General features: G+C 35.2%; 1 protein-coding gene and 1 pseudogene across 3 annotated transcripts in view; one reads left to right on the forward strand and one right to left on the reverse strand.

Moving 5' to 3' along the window:
• Window positions 1-19,230, forward strand: part of DIAPH2 (diaphanous related formin 2) — a 1,049,860-nt gene that overhangs the window by 948,444 nt on the left and 82,186 nt on the right. The window lies entirely within an intron of this gene.
• LOC106557531 lies at window positions 1,328-1,582 on the reverse strand (annotated as a pseudogene).

Raw genomic sequence — 19,230 nt, forward strand, 5'->3', positions numbered from 1 at the left:
AACTACTTAGTAGGGTGTAATTGCTGGATCATAGGGTAGTTGTATTTTTAACTTTCTGATAAATCACCATACTGTTTTCCACAGTGGCTATAGCAGTTTGCATTCTCATCAAGAGTGCAGGATGGTTTCACCTTCTCCACATCCTCGTCAACAACTGTTGTTCTTGTATTAATTTTAGCCATTCTGACAGGTGTGAGATGTATCGCATTGCAGTTTTGATTTGTATTTCCTTGACAATCAGTGATGTTGAGCATCTTTTCATGTATCTGTTGGCCATCTGTATGTCTTTGGGAAAATGTCTATTCATGTCTTCTGCCCATTTTTTATTTGGATTATTCAGTTAGGGGATGTTGAGTTTTATAAGTTCTTTCTATGTTTTATATACTAACCCTTTATCAGATACTCAATTTCCTTTCATATTAGCATCATCAAATTCTAATCTCACCTTTTTACCCTTCAGATAGTTATGGAGGAGACTCTTTTGTGGTAGCTGTTTCATCTTTTTTGTTCCTTCATATTTTTCTCTTATAAGTTTATCTGATACTGTGATGTGTTCATGAAATATATTCAGTTATTATACTTTGCTGTAGTAGAACTATTCATCATGCATATTTCTGCTGCCAATAACTAAATTGTTTGCAAAAAATTAGGTACTTAGTTTATTCTTACTGATCAGCTCTACTCTTTTGGACCAAAGCAACATGAGAGCAAATACTTTCACACCTGTTAGGATGGAGTTGCAACTGTCATACATTTGGAATGTTATGATCCCAAGCAGTCTTTATATAATTTGAATTACATTGTATGTTAGGTTTTTGATAAAATCTGGCCAATTTTTACAGAAGAAATTATTTCTCTGATCATTTGGTCCTATCTATTTAGGAATATGTAAAACTGGATTTTTTTTAAGGTAATATGTGACCAAAGTTAATTTTCTCCCTAAGGCCTAAATAAAGAAAAAGCAGTTTCAAAAAAAAAAAAAAAAAGCAATATCTTCTCCTATTCCATATGTTGCCTTTTAGTTTTATTGATTGTTTCCCTCACTGTGCAGAAGCTTTTTGATGAAGTCCCAATAGTTTATTTTTGCTTTTGTTTCCCTTTCTTCAGGAGACATATCTAGAAAGAAGTTGCTATGGCTAATTTCAGAGAGCTTACTGCTTGTGTTCTCCTCTAGGATTTTGATGGCTTCCTATGTCACATTTGGGTCTTTCATCCATTTTGAATTTATTTTTGTGTGTTGTATAAGAAAGTGTTCCAGTTTCATTCTTTTTTCCCCCAAAATCTGTTTATTGGGATAGTGTCCCACTTATCTTGATTCAGCGAGCTTTTAGTGCTGCTTCCACCTGAAGGAGCATCCTTCTGTAAGCCTTGCTTTTCCTCCTGTGTGCTGGCAGAGGACGATGGAACAGCCGACACACAGAACTACCGTCTATGCATGGCTGAAGACCGTGGTGATTTTGTAGCATCCCAGGTACTTCACATCCATGAAGTAGGAGTTGAGGCTCTGCACCAGGCACTTCTTCTTGTGCTTCCTCTTCTCCTCTTCCAAGGACGGGTACAGGAGGTCCTTCGCAAGGGGCATGTTCTCATGGGGAGGTCATCAATGCTGGAAAGGCGTAGTTTCATTCTTTTGCATGTTGCTGTCCAGTTTCCCCAACCCCATTTGTTGAAGAAACTGTCTTTTTTCCATTGTATATTGTTTTCTGCTTTGTTGAAGATTAATTCACCATCTAGTTGTTGGTTCATTTCTGGGTTTGCTATTCTGTTCTATTGATATTTGTGTCTCTTTTTGTGCCAGTACTATACTGTCTTGATCTCTGCAGCTTTGTAATGTAACTTAAAGTCTGGAACTGTGATGCCTCCAGTTTTGCTTTTCTTTTTCAAGGTCGCTTTGACTATTAGGGTTCCATACAAAATTTAAGGTTGTTTGTTCTAGCTCTGTGAAAATTGTTGTTGGTATTTTGATAGAGATTGCATTAAATATGAAGTTTGCTTTGAGCAGTACAGACATTTTAACAATATTTGTTGTTCCAATGCATGAGTGTAGAATGTTTTTCCATTTCCTTTTGTTCTTCAATTTCCTTCATCAGTGTTCTACGGTTTTCAGACTATAGGTCTTTCACCTCTTTGGTTAGATTTCTTCCTAGGTATCTCATTGTTTTTGGTGTAATTATGAATGGCATTGATTCCTTCATTTTCCTTTCTGCTGCTTCATTATTAATATATAGGAATGCAACAGATTTCTGTATGTTGATTTTTTATCCTGTCACTTTTCTAATTTTTTTTTATCAGTTCTAACAGCTTTTTGGTAGAATCTTTAAAGTTTTCTACATAGGGTATCATGTCATATGCAAACAGTGGAAGTTTGACTTCTTCCTTACCAATTTGGATGCCTTTTATTTCTTTTTGTTGTCTGCTTTCTGTGGCTAGGACTTCTAGTATTATGTTAAATAACATTGGTGAGAGTGGATACCCCTGTGACAGTAATTATTATAACTTTAGGCTTACTTTTGGAATTTAAGCATCAGAAACATATTATTAAAACTTTTTATTAGGTTGATAGGTGCTTTTCCAAATGCATTTCCAAAAGTCATAGGTTTTTAAGCTTTTTACTCTGAAAGTCACACTTTCAAGTAGGAACTGAAATTCTTATAACACAAGTAATATACCAGTACAGAGTTATCACAGTAAGTTTTAGTGATTTAGGAGGTGAACATTGATTCCCTTATGAGTCTGTCTCTTTCCAAAAATAATGTAGCTCGTCCATTTTGTAGGAAAATACCATCTTCCAAAGAACTGGATATTACTGCTAACTAAGTAGGCAGAAATCATAGGCATTAAATAGTTTAAGTTAAATGTGATAAACTTCTATATTACAAACATTAATGGACAGAAAATGCTGTAAGATGAGGGAAACACAAAGCAGAAGGAACAGTTATTATCTGCTAAGTGCCCGGCACTGTTCTAAGTACTGGGGATATTTAAAGGAGTAGTAAATGGTCCCTTTCTTCAAAAAATCATATACTGCATATAAAAATTCCAAAGAGCCAACAGCAAAGGAATTCACAATAAGTTGACATATTATGAACCAAAAAGATCTAATCACAGACTGAGGTATATAGGAAAAGTCTATGTGTATCTGAACTTCCCTGCATAACTTTCATTGTGTGTAATTTCTGACAAAATTATAGATGGGGAATGATAGAGCCAGAAAGGCTCTTAAAGATCATCTGGCATAAATCTCTCATTTTCCAGAAGGTGAAATCTAGACCCAAAGAAGGTGAAGTATTTTACTACACATCATACAGCAAATGAATGACAGTGGGGACTAGAACTCAAGCCTCTTGATTCTTAGTCCAGTCTTTCAAGATGGCACAAACACAAACCTTTGTCTTTAAGCTCTCTTCCCATTCTTCCCTTTACTTGAATGGTGAAAACAATGGCACGGGGTCTATGAAAAAGTGGAACTCCCCAAACAAGGAAAGAAACCCTGGATAGAATTCTCATGGGGCCAGTAAAGAAATTGAAAGAGAGGGCAAAACATGGATATAGGAAAATAGAGAGTAAATACAGTCCAGGAAAAAATTAAGAGAAACCCAATTACAAGAATGAGAAAATCACACACAAAAAAGGAAGACTTAAATAATTATCCATTAGCACTTATTTATATGGAAAACAGACTAAAATGTCTTTGGTCTAATATATATGTTCAATCTGCTTTGAAAGTTTTCTTTTTCAAAATAGTGTCAGCTATGATAGGTATCTTCATATTAAAGTGAAGAGCTCTCCATTACCTAGCACATTTCTACACCTAGAGAGTAGTGATGACTGATATGCATAATGATGACCCTGAGGCAATGTAATACCCCAAAGTACCTTTTGATCCATTAAAATTTTTTTCTACTATATTTAGCCTACATATATTACTAAACATATTTTATATTCAAATTCTTAGAAAATGGGGAGTATGTTTATGATAATATTTCTGATAATTACCTATGAAATCATCACAGCACTTCATGTCTTAGCTAAGCCACATAGAGGAGATTTTACCAGAATGAAGAAGATACTGTGTCATCCTACTTCCCAGATGTTTCTTTCTTAGGCTTTTTGGGCTTTCTTGTCTTGACCCTTTTCTGATGAAATGTGGAATAAATAGCCTGTCACAATTTTAGGCTTTCTAGCCTGATTGTTGACCATCTCAATCTAATGATTCTTTTGAAAGTATATATTGTCTAAATAGATTATCTTGCCTTCTGCCACCTTACAAGTGTTTTTGTATAATGGTAAAGGAAGATTATAATGTTTTCATTGGATCTTAAATGTTCTTTTTGTGTAAGTTAGCTGCCAGGCAAGCATCCTGGATCCATTTTTTTAGCATCAATATGAATGTCTGTGATAAATAAGTCATTGATCATCGCAGCTGCCTTTGTGAAGGAGATTTTGCACTTACTGTTTCTTTCACATGCACAATGACATCAGTCGACCTAATTGACTATTACTTGGTCAGTTTCTGTGTAGGAAGTAATGCTAGGTAAAATAGAGAAAATAAATGAAAATTCAGTGCATTTCTATTGAAACACAGAAAGATTTCATAATAGAAAAAATACATTAATTTGAAGCTTCTCTGGGATTTGTGTTCCCAAAGGATGAGCTTGAAACCATGAAATTCTTTCTCATAACCTAAACCAGATTGTTATGTGGGTCTCTAAGAGTGAATTGCTAATAGATACACTGACGTAGTATAAAATGTATCACATGGCTGTGGTAAACATAGGGCAGTAGAAGCTACACCGCTATAATAAACATAGGTCAGAAATGTGGTTCAGTTAGTCAAATGCCAGGAGACTCTTTTCACGTTTTGTCTTTCCTAATTAGAAATCTAGGGAATCAGGTACAAAATATTCATCTTTATCAGTTCAAACAGTGATGGACAATTATGTGTTTAAATGTCCAGCAGTTATACTTTGCAATTAAAGTACTAAACAGTCTGTGATACCTCCATGGCAGAGCAGTCCTCCACTTCTATGGCTGATGCTGCTTTTTCTTTTCTGTGTTGTGTCTGCTTTGGAATCATCATCGTTATGGGGCATGACACTAGGTATGTTAGGCCATGCTGCTGACAATGGTAACTTTCAAAAGGGAGAAATAACATCAACTAATATAAGGTGAAACAACTGAGACTTAGAAGCAATATCAGCAAAGAATTGAATGCAAGGAACCATTTGAGTAGGATTACAAGCATTTTAGAATGTGCAGATTAGCCCTGGATTAAGGGAAATCAAGAATTTTTTAAAAGATTTTATTTATTTATTCATAAGAGACACAGAGAGAGAGACAGAGACATAGGCAGAGGGAGAAGCAGGCTCCCTGCAGGGAGCCCAATGCAGGACTTGATCCCAGGACCCCAGGATCACACCCTCAGTCAAAGGTAGACACTCAACCACTGAGCCATCCAGGTGCCCGGAAATCAAGAATTAAACAACCTCATTTATATAAATGAGCATCCTGGAGTTTTTAATAATGGAACCAATAACCTCACTGCATTTTGAATCTATTTGGATGTCATGTAAAGAATGAACATATGCAGTACTTAAGAAGGAAAGGTCAATTCTGCCATAGTGATCATTGGAGCATAATGTAACAGGCTGGGTTTTTTTGTTTTTTTTTTCCCCCATCTCATCAATTCTAGAACATCTAAACTTATCTTTTCAGGAAGTTGTGGGCTTTTTAAAAAATCTCCTGCAACCATTATAACCCAAATAAACAGCACTTTACTTTTTTTAATATTATTTATTTATTTATTAGGGATACAGAGAGAGAGAGAGAGAGAGAGAGAGAGAGAGGAAGCCTGACGTGGGACTCGATCCCCAGTCTCCAGGATCACACCCTGGGCTGAAGGCGGTGCTAAACCGCTAAGCCACCGGGGCTGCCCATTAACAGCACTTTAAAGTCAACTCCACACCTTCACTAACATATTACAAACATCAAATATTTGTATGTAACAGATATATGTGGTTTCAGTAACAGGGTCTCTGGTTTTTTACTGCCCTTCCTATTTATTAGCCTCTAAATGAATTGTTCAGTTGGTATAACTCTGTATATCTGCCTATTGTCTCTTATTTTATGGAATGTACTGCTTCAGTTATAGTTAACACCCAATCTGACAAAGATTTGTTGTGGCTACCATACTTTGTTCACTTCATAGCATTAATAGTGGCATTTGTATGTTACCAAAAATAGACCATTGGATTCATCATCCTTAGTCAAACAAAAGTAGCTCCCTTGATTTTCAGCATAATGTTTCTAGATATCTAATAGTATTTTGGCAGATGGTGAATTAGAAGGAAATAAAATTATAAACTCAGCATGTGCTATAACTCTGGGTTTATAGTTCCTGAGAGATCTAGAAATAACTACAGATATTCACCCATGAGTTCAAAATCGCCTAATTCAAATCATTGAAGCTGAATTTCACCTAGAACTCATTTGAACTCTTTTTCATTAAAAGTCCTGTCCAAGATTAGGTCAAATGTCATATTCTTTGGTCATTCCAACCTTCCTCCTCTGAGTCTTCTAACCTTGACAGTCATCAGTACTATATATACTTCTGTCCAGTTGTCTTCTTTCCTTATCTATTAGCTCTCCAAGGGCATCAACCATGCTATCTTTTACTGCTTACACAGTCTTCATTGAATATATTCATTCATTTTTAAATAAATATTCAATATGCTCTTCCTACTATTGGGTAATGATCTAGACTAGAGGTTGGCAAACTATAGTTAGTGGGCCAAATCTAGCCTACAGGGCTAGAAATAAGAATGTATTTTTGTACTTTTATATTTTATGACCCATTTTTGAAGGATCATAAAAACAAGAATATGCAATAGAGACCATATGTGTCTAGCAAAGCTTAAAATATTTATTATCTGGCCCTTTAGAAGCTAAAGATTGCCAGCGCTTGTTTTAGATGCTGGGGATACAATGAACAAAGCAGACCAAAAAAAAAAAAAAAATTACTTTTTTGGAGCCTAAATTCTACTTATACATTTATTTTACACAGAATAAGAATCCATCTTTGTCATCTCCATAGTACTTACATATATAGTATGTATTCAATGAATATTTGTGAAATGAAGGCATACATACAATCCATTCTCCAATAACACACAATATAGATAAACATTTCTATATTAATGTAATTAAATGTATTTTTAGTCTTTATATTAAGAGTCTTTTACTAATAGCTTTTAGAAAAAAAGTAAAACACTACTTGTCAAAGACATTTTATTCTGGTATTTAATGAAATGGTTTCCCGTCTTAATGTAACTTTTATTCCTGATGAGGTCCTGATTACCAAGCCTTCTTATTAGAGGTAACCATCGTAATTTTATTTGATTCTGAAAGCTTTCTAAAATGGTGGATGTTTCATAAGAGATCATTTTGTATATGTCACAATTAAAGAATAAGTTAGTTTTCCAGGAGTCTCCATCCTTGAATTCTCCAACTTTCTGGTGTTTAAGAGCTGAAGATGACATTTAACTCCACATTAGAAAAGACAATCTTTGCTTTAGATTCTGAGTTTACTAATATTATGGCATCTTTTCAAAAAATCAGGTTATAATCAGCCACTAATTCTCCAACAAAGTGTACAGCCTTTAGAAGCTGATGGTTGGATACTAGGGGTGAATTGAGTGCTGGGAAGAGAGTAGAAGGGATCAAAGGGCCAGTGAAAGGATGCCAGAAGTGGAAAGGGTGGGATTTGTAGACCCAGCAGATTATGGTAGTAACAAAGAGGAATATGTAATTATCTTTTCCATCCTCTAAGTGGCAGAGTTTCCTACTCAGAACCATTCCTCCCACCACACCCACACAATCGGTTAAGTATTGTTACTTGTACCTATCTCCACCCCAAACCATCACTACAAGGAAGAGTTTCCTTTGTTTTTCACACATTCAAAACTGGAAGTAGATGAGGCACCAGATCTAAAAAGAAAAATCACATGCTATTCTATTTAAATCTTTATCTCCAATGACCCTTTAATCTGAAATGCCCTTACTCCTAGTATCCTGCATACTTCCTTTTAGATACCATACTACCATTAATCTACAAACTTTGCTTTATTAAAGAATTACTCATTCTTCATATCTTGCATAGATTTAGAGTTGACAAAATGAAAGTTTAAACTGTAGTAATGGAGAATCTTAAATGAAGGAAATTGAAGCATACAATAGTAATGTACTGATTTGCTTTTAGATATTTGATCTTTGTCAAGACTAATGAGATTGCATATCTACTATAGGGAATGAATAAAAATTTTAATAAACCTGCCTAATTTTTATTCGTAGGAATTTTGTAAAATGGAGAATTATGCCAGCAAACCTGGATGTGCTTTCCCTTTAATTGAACCTACTGATTTCTATCACCAATCCATTTGCATCCTCTCCTATCTATGGTTAATACATAAGAAGTCCTAACATTATGGAGTAGCATACATAGAAGATCATGGGTTTGTTCTCTAAATGCAGATAGCTCATACCCAGCAAAGTTGATTTAAATTTACTGAGTTTAAACTTTCCTTTATAGAAGACTAGAATCCTGGGTAATGAGGAAAAAAGCAACGTCTGTTACTTCCGATTTTGGCACAGGACTTGTCTTTATGCAGAGCCATCATTCATAAAATCAATTTGAATCAAACAGTTTCTCCTATGTAGCAAAACAAAGAAAGGACTTCCCACTCTGGAAAGGTTCTATATCATTGAACTCTACTTCTAAAGGATCATACTCATGCATATAAAATAACCTACCAGACCATGAATGTATTCAATCAGTAGTATTGAGGAAATATTATGAGCATGGTGTGGTACAAAGTATAGAAGTAGAAAGCATTCTCCCTTTCCTTAGGGAAATCAAGACTTAAAAAAAATAAAACAATTGTGAACAATAATAAACATGGACTAAAATATTGTTTATAGGTTCTGGTATATCTTAGACTTTCCAAAATAATTTAATTCGGTATCACATCATATGTTCATTCACATTTTTAGTGCAAAAAATAGCTTCTGTGACCTCAGGGAAGGACAAGATCACTGCAGTTTGAAATATGATGAGAGGGCTTCACAGAAGCAGCAGGGCAGTTTGTTCATTTTACAAATATTATATCATATTTTAAAGATAATTTTCTAATTATACTTTTTGCCATTTCCCCTTAAATTTCTTACTCCTTGATTTTTTTCTTTTGTCTTCCTTTTTTGCTCATTTATAAAAACCCAGAATTGGAAGCAAATTGTTTAACACTGCTTCTACTACAGAACCCATTCAAACATATTATGCTAGTTTATAGTAATAGGGAATATATTATTGCATACCATTTGAATTCCATAAACTCACCATTTGAGCTGATTCATTGTGATCAGGCAGCAAGTCTAATTCTTTTGTCATTTTATAAAAACTTGATGCATTATTTAAAGAAACAAATATTTAAAAACTCTCAACAGTCTACCTTGATTTTTGTTCCTTTTTTCTTATCAATAAAATAATAAAAATGAGCAATTCAAACCATCTCTCTCACAACTTTCACAAAGCATGATAGTAATGTATAATTTATGTATCTTTCATTTGTAAGGATGAGTATCATTGACAGAATCAAAATGGATGAGGCGGTGTTGGGGGGGAGGATATCTTTCTTGATAAAATGATGATAGTTTTCCTCAGCTTTCAAAAAAATTTATATGCAAGGAATGGGGGAGATAGAACTTTTGTAAATTGTTATTAAAAAGTATTGCCAGTAAAAATTTGAGCAGCTAAGGCCTTAGTCAGACATAGTCCTATTTTCTCAGAAACCAATAGCTTTTATGATTTTTTCTTTTAATCTTTTTTATTTTTATTTATTTATTTATTTATTTTTTAAATTTTTTATTTATTTATGATAGTCACAGAGAGAGAGAGAGGCAGAGACATAGGCAGAGGGAGAAGCAGACTCCATGCACTGGGAGCCCGACGTGGGATTCGATCCCGGGTCTCCAGGATTGCGCCCTGGGCCAAAGGCAGGCGCTAAACCACTGCGCCACCCAGGGATCCCCAGCTTTTATGATTTTTAAAGATCTATTTACAAGCATCATCTCCACATTCCTCTAGCTCTGTTTTTATTGAAAGAAATCCTACAGGCAAAAATAAAATTTTTCCAAGGTTGGACATATGGCTGATGTCAGAATCAGGAAATAATGTTATATAGAGCCAAATGCTGAGTTAAGACTCCCAATGCTGATGCTCATCAGACCCCAGAATAGCTGTCTCTTACAGGGTAATCAAGATGTTAGGAGTCTATGGAGATAGAACTGCTCACCTGCAAAATCAGGTACCTCTGAAAATGAATGGCACTACAGTGTTGAGCCAATTCCTGCTGACCCTGGCACTGAGAATGCAATCTTGTATAGCAAATCAAAGGAGTCGAAGTCTTGGGGCCAGAATGCTACCAAGCTCTTCCTAAACTTTAAATGGTTGTAAAAACCTGCTTACTGCCATGGAAACTGGCACAGATTCTAAGTGCCCAGTAGGCTATTTTATTTTGTTTATTCTATTCTATCATATTTTGGGTGAGCAGAACTGGCTGTATGTGATAAACCTACATAAACAGTGAGTTCTTGATTTTCATATTTATTTCTCATATAGATCTAAAGTTAGTAGCTTATTCACATGTAGCTGTAGAACTGAAGGAGATAAAAGAATAGCATATGAGTATATTGAAAAATTCAGGATGGGGAATACCCAGAACTGCTTGACATTTTATTATTCCATACTGGAAAGCATATATATTACAGGTATATATTATAATATATATAATATCTCCCATTGGGTATTCTCTTAATAGTGTCCATTTAACCTGGCTGATTTCTCAAGTCATGTGTTTTTTACCATGCATTAGACTGTGTGTTTGGGATGCCTGGGTAGCTCAGCAGTTGGGTGCCTGCCTTCGGCTCAGGTCATGATCCTGGGATCCGGGATCAAGTCCTGCATCAGGCACCCTGAGAGGAGCCTGCTTCTCCCTCTGCCTGTGTCTCTGCCTCTCTCTCTGTCTATCTCTCATGAATAAATAAATAAATCTTTAAAAAATTCTGTGTGTTAGAGCACCAGTGAATGAAGCTTCAATCCTTAAATGAACTAGGAAGCTCCTAAATGAAAGAATACGGAATTTTACAAGAAACTTTTTTTATGATTACCTCCAGCACCCTTCCTGTCTTTCTTATCCTAAGCTTTTTCTCTAGCTAAGGATAATAGCTCTGTACTTTCTAGATCCTTCACTTATAGAAGCAGAAATAAAAATGCCTTGAGAGTTCATAAAGGAAGTTTGCTCAGCCCTCAGGATTCCTGATGCCAGCTCAGGGCAAAGAAACAAAAGTAAAGCTGAACAAAATTTTATTGAAGTACACTCCAAGATAGGAACCAGCCAGTCAAGAGAGACAAATCTGGGGTGTGGCATTGTATCATTTTTTTCTTTTGGGTGGATCCTAGTATTGCAACATTTGAGTGACGTCCTGGATTATAAAGTAATTAGCCAATTACACATGTCCTTTCCCAGAATGCATTAGAAATGCCTGAATGGGGTAGGAAATTGCAACATTATTTCTAATTCTAGAGACATAGGTCAAATAAGGACAAGGGGCAGCTTTCTTTCTTTCTTTCTTTCTTTTTTTTTTTTTTAAGGGGCGGCTTTCTACACAAGTGCAACAAGCACAAAAAACTTAACTCTTCCTGTTCCCAGATGTTGTAACTCCAAACATACTACTAGATGGGTGGAATGCGGTGGTCCCTTGGTAGTGCTAGGTTGAGGCTCTCCACCAGGACATTTAAGGTCCATCTTCCCCCCTCTCATGTCTAGCTTCTTGCCTAATATATGCATTAATGTATTTATTCTTCATCTACTTCCTAGAGAGATTTCAGGTAGTTTAAAACCAAAACTATTAAAATAATATTAAAAGTTAGAGGGAAAATTTTAGAGAGTTATTCCAAACACTTAAATTAAGGCTGGGTACTATTATTGGGCATTAAGTTTATTTTTTCCCTGCGTTTAATTAAAAAAAATTTTTTTTAGTATAGTTGGCCCACAATGTTATATCAGTTTCAAGTGTAAAACATAGCAATTCAACTTCTCTATACATTATGCTGTGTTCACCACAAGTGTAGTTCTCATCTGTTAACCATACAACGCTGTTACAGTATCACTGACTATATTCTCTACAACATAGAGAATTCCCTGCTTCATTCCTCATTCTCTATGTTGTAGAGAATATAGTCAGCTTATAGCTATGAGCTTCCTAGAACCCAAGAAAGAAAGAAAAACATGATGTATTTTATAGCTTTCATTATGACTAAATGAAGGCAGTTTAAAATGGAAGACAAAGAACAGCATTTTCTTTAATAGCAGTTTGAGTTACAAGCTAGAGAGAGATGATACAAATTCATTTCTAAAATAAGGATGATACAAAAATGTTCATCATAAATTGCTTCATCAACAAGCCACTGTCATATTACCTTTGTGTTCACTTATGAAGCACAATTATCACTGCACTTGTGGAATACATGTTCAAGATATTATAGAAAACAATATTCATTTTGGAATAAGTTCCCTTCCTACCCCTCACTCCCCTTTCCCCACATACACATTTCTCTCCTTTTTTCATCCCCCAAAGTGCCTGGTGATAGTTTAGGGACAGGAAATTTTGATTTATTTCTAAGTTATAAAATCTTAATTCCACTTGCAAGCACACCAAGCACCAACTTCATGCATCTCTCTCTTTTCAAATTATAAACGATTTCAAATATAGAGGAAATGTTAACCCTACAGCTTTTTATCCAAAAAGCCTTTTTAGGAGTTTGTGTTTAATTACTATTGGCATATCTGCCAATAGAAGTTATTTGTGTATCAGTCCTAGAATCATAAAAATTCAAAGATGGAAATAATCTTAATGTACATTTACCAACTCCTTCCTTTTACTTAAATGTTAAGGACTTGTGCAGGTTCATTTACCTTGTTAGTAGAAGAGTTGACACTAGACTCACATCCTCTGATGACTATTTTAGCACCTTTTCTACTATACCATATTATATAGATTTGCTGGATTATATATGTATTCAATTTGCTGTTGCATCGCCATATGTGACAAGCTCAATCCTCATAATGTCTTTTTCTCTCTACACAGAATTTGTATTCCTGAATATAATGTAGACTCTCAGTTTTTAAGTTCCATAATGAAATTGTCTATGTGGCAGATTAGTGAGTCTTTGATGCAGTCAGTAAACAAATATTTCTGAAAAATATAATTAATAATTTGAGGCCCATTTGGTTAAAATTCATGGCTGCTTTCATTAGCACTTTAATTACCCTAATTCTGTTATTCAGAGAGGCAAAACCAAGAGTCAGGTTTTACTGGTAATTGAGGTATAGTATGCCTTTTGGTCAAATGGAACCTTGACTTTTTGTCTTTATTTTTCTTTCTAATATTCTATGTGCTCTTGCTTTTACTAGAAGCAGTATCACTGCATTACTACAAACATTAAATATATATCTCTCTTGCCCGTGACTACTATTTTCTCTACTTGGGGAACTAGATGAAGATTTTGATTATTCACTATTTAATGACCTCCCTAGTGGCCTGTCTGTTCACCAGCAGCAATCATGAACTGAGGGCACAAGAAAGTAAAGCTAGTGATTGCAAGAAAAGAATGGAAGGCTTTTAAATCTTTTACAAAGCAGATTCAGCCACAGTGTGCCTGCTTTGTTATAAGATTTGCTATTTTCCACACGTGTGTGTGTGTGTGTGTGTGTGTGTAATGGAATATTACTCAGCCATCAAAAAGAATCAAATTTTACCATTTGCAACAATGTGGATGGAATTAGAGGGTATTATGCTAAGTGAAATAAGCCAGAGAAAGATAATTATCATATGATTTCACTCATGTGTGGAATTTAAGAAGCAAAACATATGAACATAGGGGAGGGAAGGGAGAGAAAAATAAAATAAGATGAAAACAGAGAGGGAGGCAAATCATAGAAGACTCTTAACTATAGGAAGCAAACTGAGGGTTGCTGGAGAGTGAGGAGATGGGGTAATTGGGCCATTAGCATTAAGGAGGGCACTTGAAGTAATGAGCACCAGATGTTGTATGCAAATAATGAATCACTAAATTCTACCTCTGAAACTAATAATACAGTATATGTTAGTTGAATTGAATTTAAATTTAAAAAATTTAAATGCTTTTGAAAGAATTCTAACTAACCTTAGATACAAGCCTGGGATAATGACAAGATTAAATGGAGTGAACATCTCATTCATATCAATTCCAATTCATAATACTCTTTTATTTAAGTGGTTATCTTTGTCCTTTGGAATTCCAATTAGCCAAAGGATGACAGTACTGATAATATACCCTGCCAAGGGAAATTATATCTTCTGCTTCCACAGCTCCCAGAGTTCACTTTATGGAAGCTCTGTGGACATAGTTTCTCTTACCCAATACCTACCCTCTCTATTTGGGCTATATTTGAAAAAGAAAAGAAAAGAAAAGAAAAAGATCTGGGGGAAGAAATCATTCAAATAAATTTGGAGCAGTTATAAAACCAAATTTATTCATTCAAAATATATTTGAGACAGATAGCAGCTATTGCTTCCTTTTGCTTTTTTTATCCATTTCATTTCTAAGTTATTTAAAAATATTTTAAACTATTACTAATAGTACAATTTACCCAATATTATTTGGTTCTTAAATTCATTTTCTGTATTATTTGCTGTAAAACTTCTAATCATCCTTATGTTAGAAATAAGAAATGACTGTATCTTACTGTAAACTGTAAACCAGTATCTCTACTTTTGCTCCCTTACCCTTTTTGCCCCCATTCTCCTTCATAACATTTATCACCACCTGCCATCTAGTTATTCATTCATTGTCTGTCTCTTCTTCCCCCACTAAAATGTAAATTCCATGGGAGAAGAAAGTTTCAACTCTTCTAATCATCCAAAGACTCCCCAGTGCCTAGAATAGTCTGGCAAATATTTATAGTAACAGTTCAGTATTTGCTGAATTAATTATTAGTATGCATGAGCTATATCACTTGCGCATTTTATGCACTGTGATGAGTATTTTGCATACCTGAGAAATCTCCCTCAGATTGGATAGTTACCATTATCTTCATTGGCCATTTGATTGCCAACATGATAGTACCCTAGGTGCCATAATAAAAAGGTTTAAGTGCCTTCCATGTCCGCATACCTTTATATTTTCCTTAACAATATACAGTCTTCACACTAACAGACATTCATTCATTCACTCATTCAATAAATATTCATTGAGAACTTACACTAGTCTAGATTGAGCCAGACAGTAGTCTAGAGACATAATTAAGATAATGCATCATTGCTATAATTCCATTAGAACATTATTCCAGAAAAAAATTTATAACATCTGCCATCTTCATAGTCGTTTGTGTATTTCTTAACAAGATTGTACTTCAGAGTTGTTTTTGTGACACCACCCTTTCGTGATACCTTTTTATTTCTCCTCTGTCATTGATGTTTCCTTTTCTCCCTGCATATGAAATGTTCTCATTGACCAAGTTTCCACCCTTAGCCCTTGCTCTTCTCACTCTATTCAAGATTCTTTCTTTGTGGCCTTCCCCACTCTCATGTTTTTAACTATCATGTAAATGTTCTCAACTCTGTAGCTGTAGCCCACAGTTCTACCTGGAATTTTAGACTTGCATAGCCAAATGCCTCCTAGACATTTCTACTTGGATGTCTCACAGGCATCTTCAAATCAACTTGTCTAAATCTTAACTCTTCTTTTTTCTCTGAAGTCTTCATTTTTTCACTTTGGTTTAGAACTCAGCATGAATCTTGATTCTTCCTTTGCTATAAGTCTCCATATCTCATAATTTCCACATTCCCTCCTAAATATTTCTTGAATCTGTTACCCCATGCCATCCTCTCTGCCATTGCCCCATTTCTTTCTCCACCCTTTGTGAAAACTACTACAGCAATATTTTTTTAAAAGATTTTATTTAGTTGTTCATGAGAGACACAGAGAGAGAGGCACAGACATAGATGAGAGAGAAGCAGACTCCTCACAGAGAGCCTGATGCAGGACTCAATCCCAGGACCCTAGGATCACACCCTGAGCCAAAAAGGCAGACACTCAATTGCTGAGCTACCCAGGCATCCCTACAGCAATCTTTTAAATAGTACTCTAATTCTCCCCTATTCTTTTCACCTGATTTAGTCCTGCTTATCCTTTAAAACTCAGGTTGATTCTACCACCAGAAGCACTGAATATACCTCCTCAGTCTTCCCATGATACTTTCAGCACATTGCCCTCACTGAATTCCCACACTGCTCTATGTTGGTTTCTTTACTTACCTGTCTCTTTTATTAAACAATGAACTCTCCAAGGTCGCAATGTCTTATTCATGTTTGTAGATTAAGCATTAAGTATGTCACTTGAGAGATGCCTAGGCGGCTCAGAGATTTAGTACCTGCCTTTAGCCCAGGGCGTGTTCCTGGAGTCCCAGGATCGAGTCCCACATTGGGCTCCCAGCATGGAGCTTGCTTCTCTCTCTGCCTGTGTCTGCCTCTCTCTCTCTGTGTCTCTCATGAATAAATAATAAATAAAATATATTTTTTAAAGTATGTCACTTGAAAATTAATAGGCCCCTCAGAAATATTTGAATAACTGAATAGATAAATGAACAAAAGAACAAACAGACAAAGGTGACTTTAAGGTACAATATTAGGATATCAAAGAATATAAAATTATATACTTTCTACTTTAGATATCAGTCTTATAAATTGATTAGGAAAAGACAAACACACAAAAGGGCTGTAATATTCCAGCTCACATACAGTCTTATGTTCTACTACTGTTTCATCTGTCTTGGCCCATTTGACAGTGATGTTACAGAGAGTATCTGGACTTCGACAAACTGCCGGTGCTCTGGAATACATGTTGAATATTTTGTTAAAAGCTCTTTTACCCATGGTTTGGTTCCGTGTATGCCCCTTGACTATAGGCTTAATTTTCATGCCCGCTATGCATAAAAAATGCTTCTTAGTTCCTCCTTCAAATATTCAAATACATAAATCAGACTTTGATCAGTGTCACCAAGCCCCAGGCCCCTAGCAATCACTTCAAACTTTGTCCGAAATAGTTCATCGCTATCTTTATAGCACCATACCCTGGTATGGCAGGTTGACTTAGTATCAGTGGAGCCATATCAAACCTGTTTCTTAATAAAAATGACCTTAAGTGTAGTTTTCTCTGAGAAAACTTTTCTTCCCCTGAGGAGATCAGAGCCTCCACAAATGTCTTTGAAGCAGTCATATAGAAGTTACTTTATACAGATGACTGTGACAGCAAACATGGAGAATTTGAATGGTTATCCTAAAGTGACCCATCAAACAAAAGGGTAAAATGCCACTGTTCTTGAGATCTTAAAACACAATATCTTATCATTGAATTCATGGGAATGGAAAGTTTAGTGATCAGGCCACTTGAAGAATGCAAAACAAAAACTAATGTTATCATATCCATTTGTTCACTTATTAACAAAAAGGTAAAAAGAGGCATTAAATTTTATACCATTTTTAGTATCCATTATAGCAGTGTTGAGTAGTCTTCCCTCCAAAGCATGTTACTTCTTCTGTCTCTTCTGTCTCTAACTAAAGAGACTAGTTAACTAGTTTCCAATCCTTGAAGTCAACTTTGACATAAGCCTCTCATCGATCCCCTAGATCCAGTGACCTTCTATTTAGATTTTTATAACTTGAAACTGCTGAACCTCTAGATACCCTAAAATTCTCTTACTTGAACAGTCACCTCTCCTATCTTTCATAGCTCATCATACTGACTGTACTTGTGCTTTTCCATGTGGTGGCCTACAAGCCTTCGTCCCATTTGTTTTCCCTCTTGCTCTCACTCCTGTCCCTATTCAACTATGACTCTGCTGTCCGTCATTTTTAAAAAATATATTTATTTATTTATTTGAGAGATAGAGGTGGAGACGGGCAGTAGGAGAGGGAGCGAGAGAATTTCAGACTCACTGCTGAGCACAGAGCCTGATGTGCAGCTTAATCTCATAACCCTGAGATCAAGACCTGAACCAAAATCAAGAGTCAGCTGCTTAACCAACTGAACCACCAGGGGCCCCTCTGCTGTTAGTCATTTTAACACTGTACTCAAGAGTGCTTCTCATTTACTCATTAACCAGTTTTTCAGTTACTCTGGCTTTAAAGTCACTAACCCTGGAAGTAGTCACTGATAATTTTGTCCTCTATTGCCTCCATACTAATTTGCTCTAGTAGGCAATGACATTACAAGTAGTACATTGATTACATCCATTGCTAGTGAAAGAAAAAATTTTAATTTATTAGACAGAATTTTGGCAACGAAATATCTAGCCTAGTACATCCACTTGGTTCTGTAATTACTGAAAGGTTTCTGTAAGCTGAATGTTTAACTCTTGGTTTACATGTTGGAAATTATTCTAAAAAGATAAAAAAAGAACATCTGTTGTGCTGACAAAATTTTCTTAAGGATTTACATGAGTCTAATCTGAAAGAATGGAGGAATTGTAATTGAAAACTAGGAGGAAAAAATGGAAAAAAAAATGAAAACTAGGAGGAAATATTCAGGTATGGAATCTCATTTTCTTAATATATATTTTTTCAATGATTAAGACTAACATACAAGCATGTGTCTTTCAAATACAGGCAGCCCCCATCTTACAAGTGGTTTGTACACAGATGTAGGGCATATTATTGTTTGCTTCCTAATTATTCAGGAAGGAAAAATTTGTTTTGATATCAGTTGTTTGGAATCCAGAAAGCATTTTGCCACAAAAGTAATATTATAAATGGTTGTTAGGCCTCCCCTAGGATAGCCAATAATGTCCCTAAAATCCTATATACTTGCAGAAGAATAGTAGCAAACACTTTTGTTATACTAATAATTAAACAAAAACAATAACATTGAATAAGAGAATTATATATTTTTGGCACAAATGGTGGTACTTTAGGAAAACAGGTTTAATTATGAGGATGAAGATGTAGGTTGAGATTGTGAAGTGTCACACCAGGACTGAAGCATTTTTTTTATTCATAAACACTTTTAACGACTTTAAATGACACATGTTCTTCATCAAACCTAATTGAATTTTAAAACTTATGAACTTTTTATTCACT

This window comes from Canis lupus, chromosome X, assembly GCF_011100685.1.
Source record: "Canis lupus familiaris isolate Mischka breed German Shepherd chromosome X, alternate assembly UU_Cfam_GSD_1.0, whole genome shotgun sequence".
Lineage (NCBI taxonomy): Eukaryota > Metazoa > Chordata > Mammalia > Carnivora > Canidae > Canis > Canis lupus.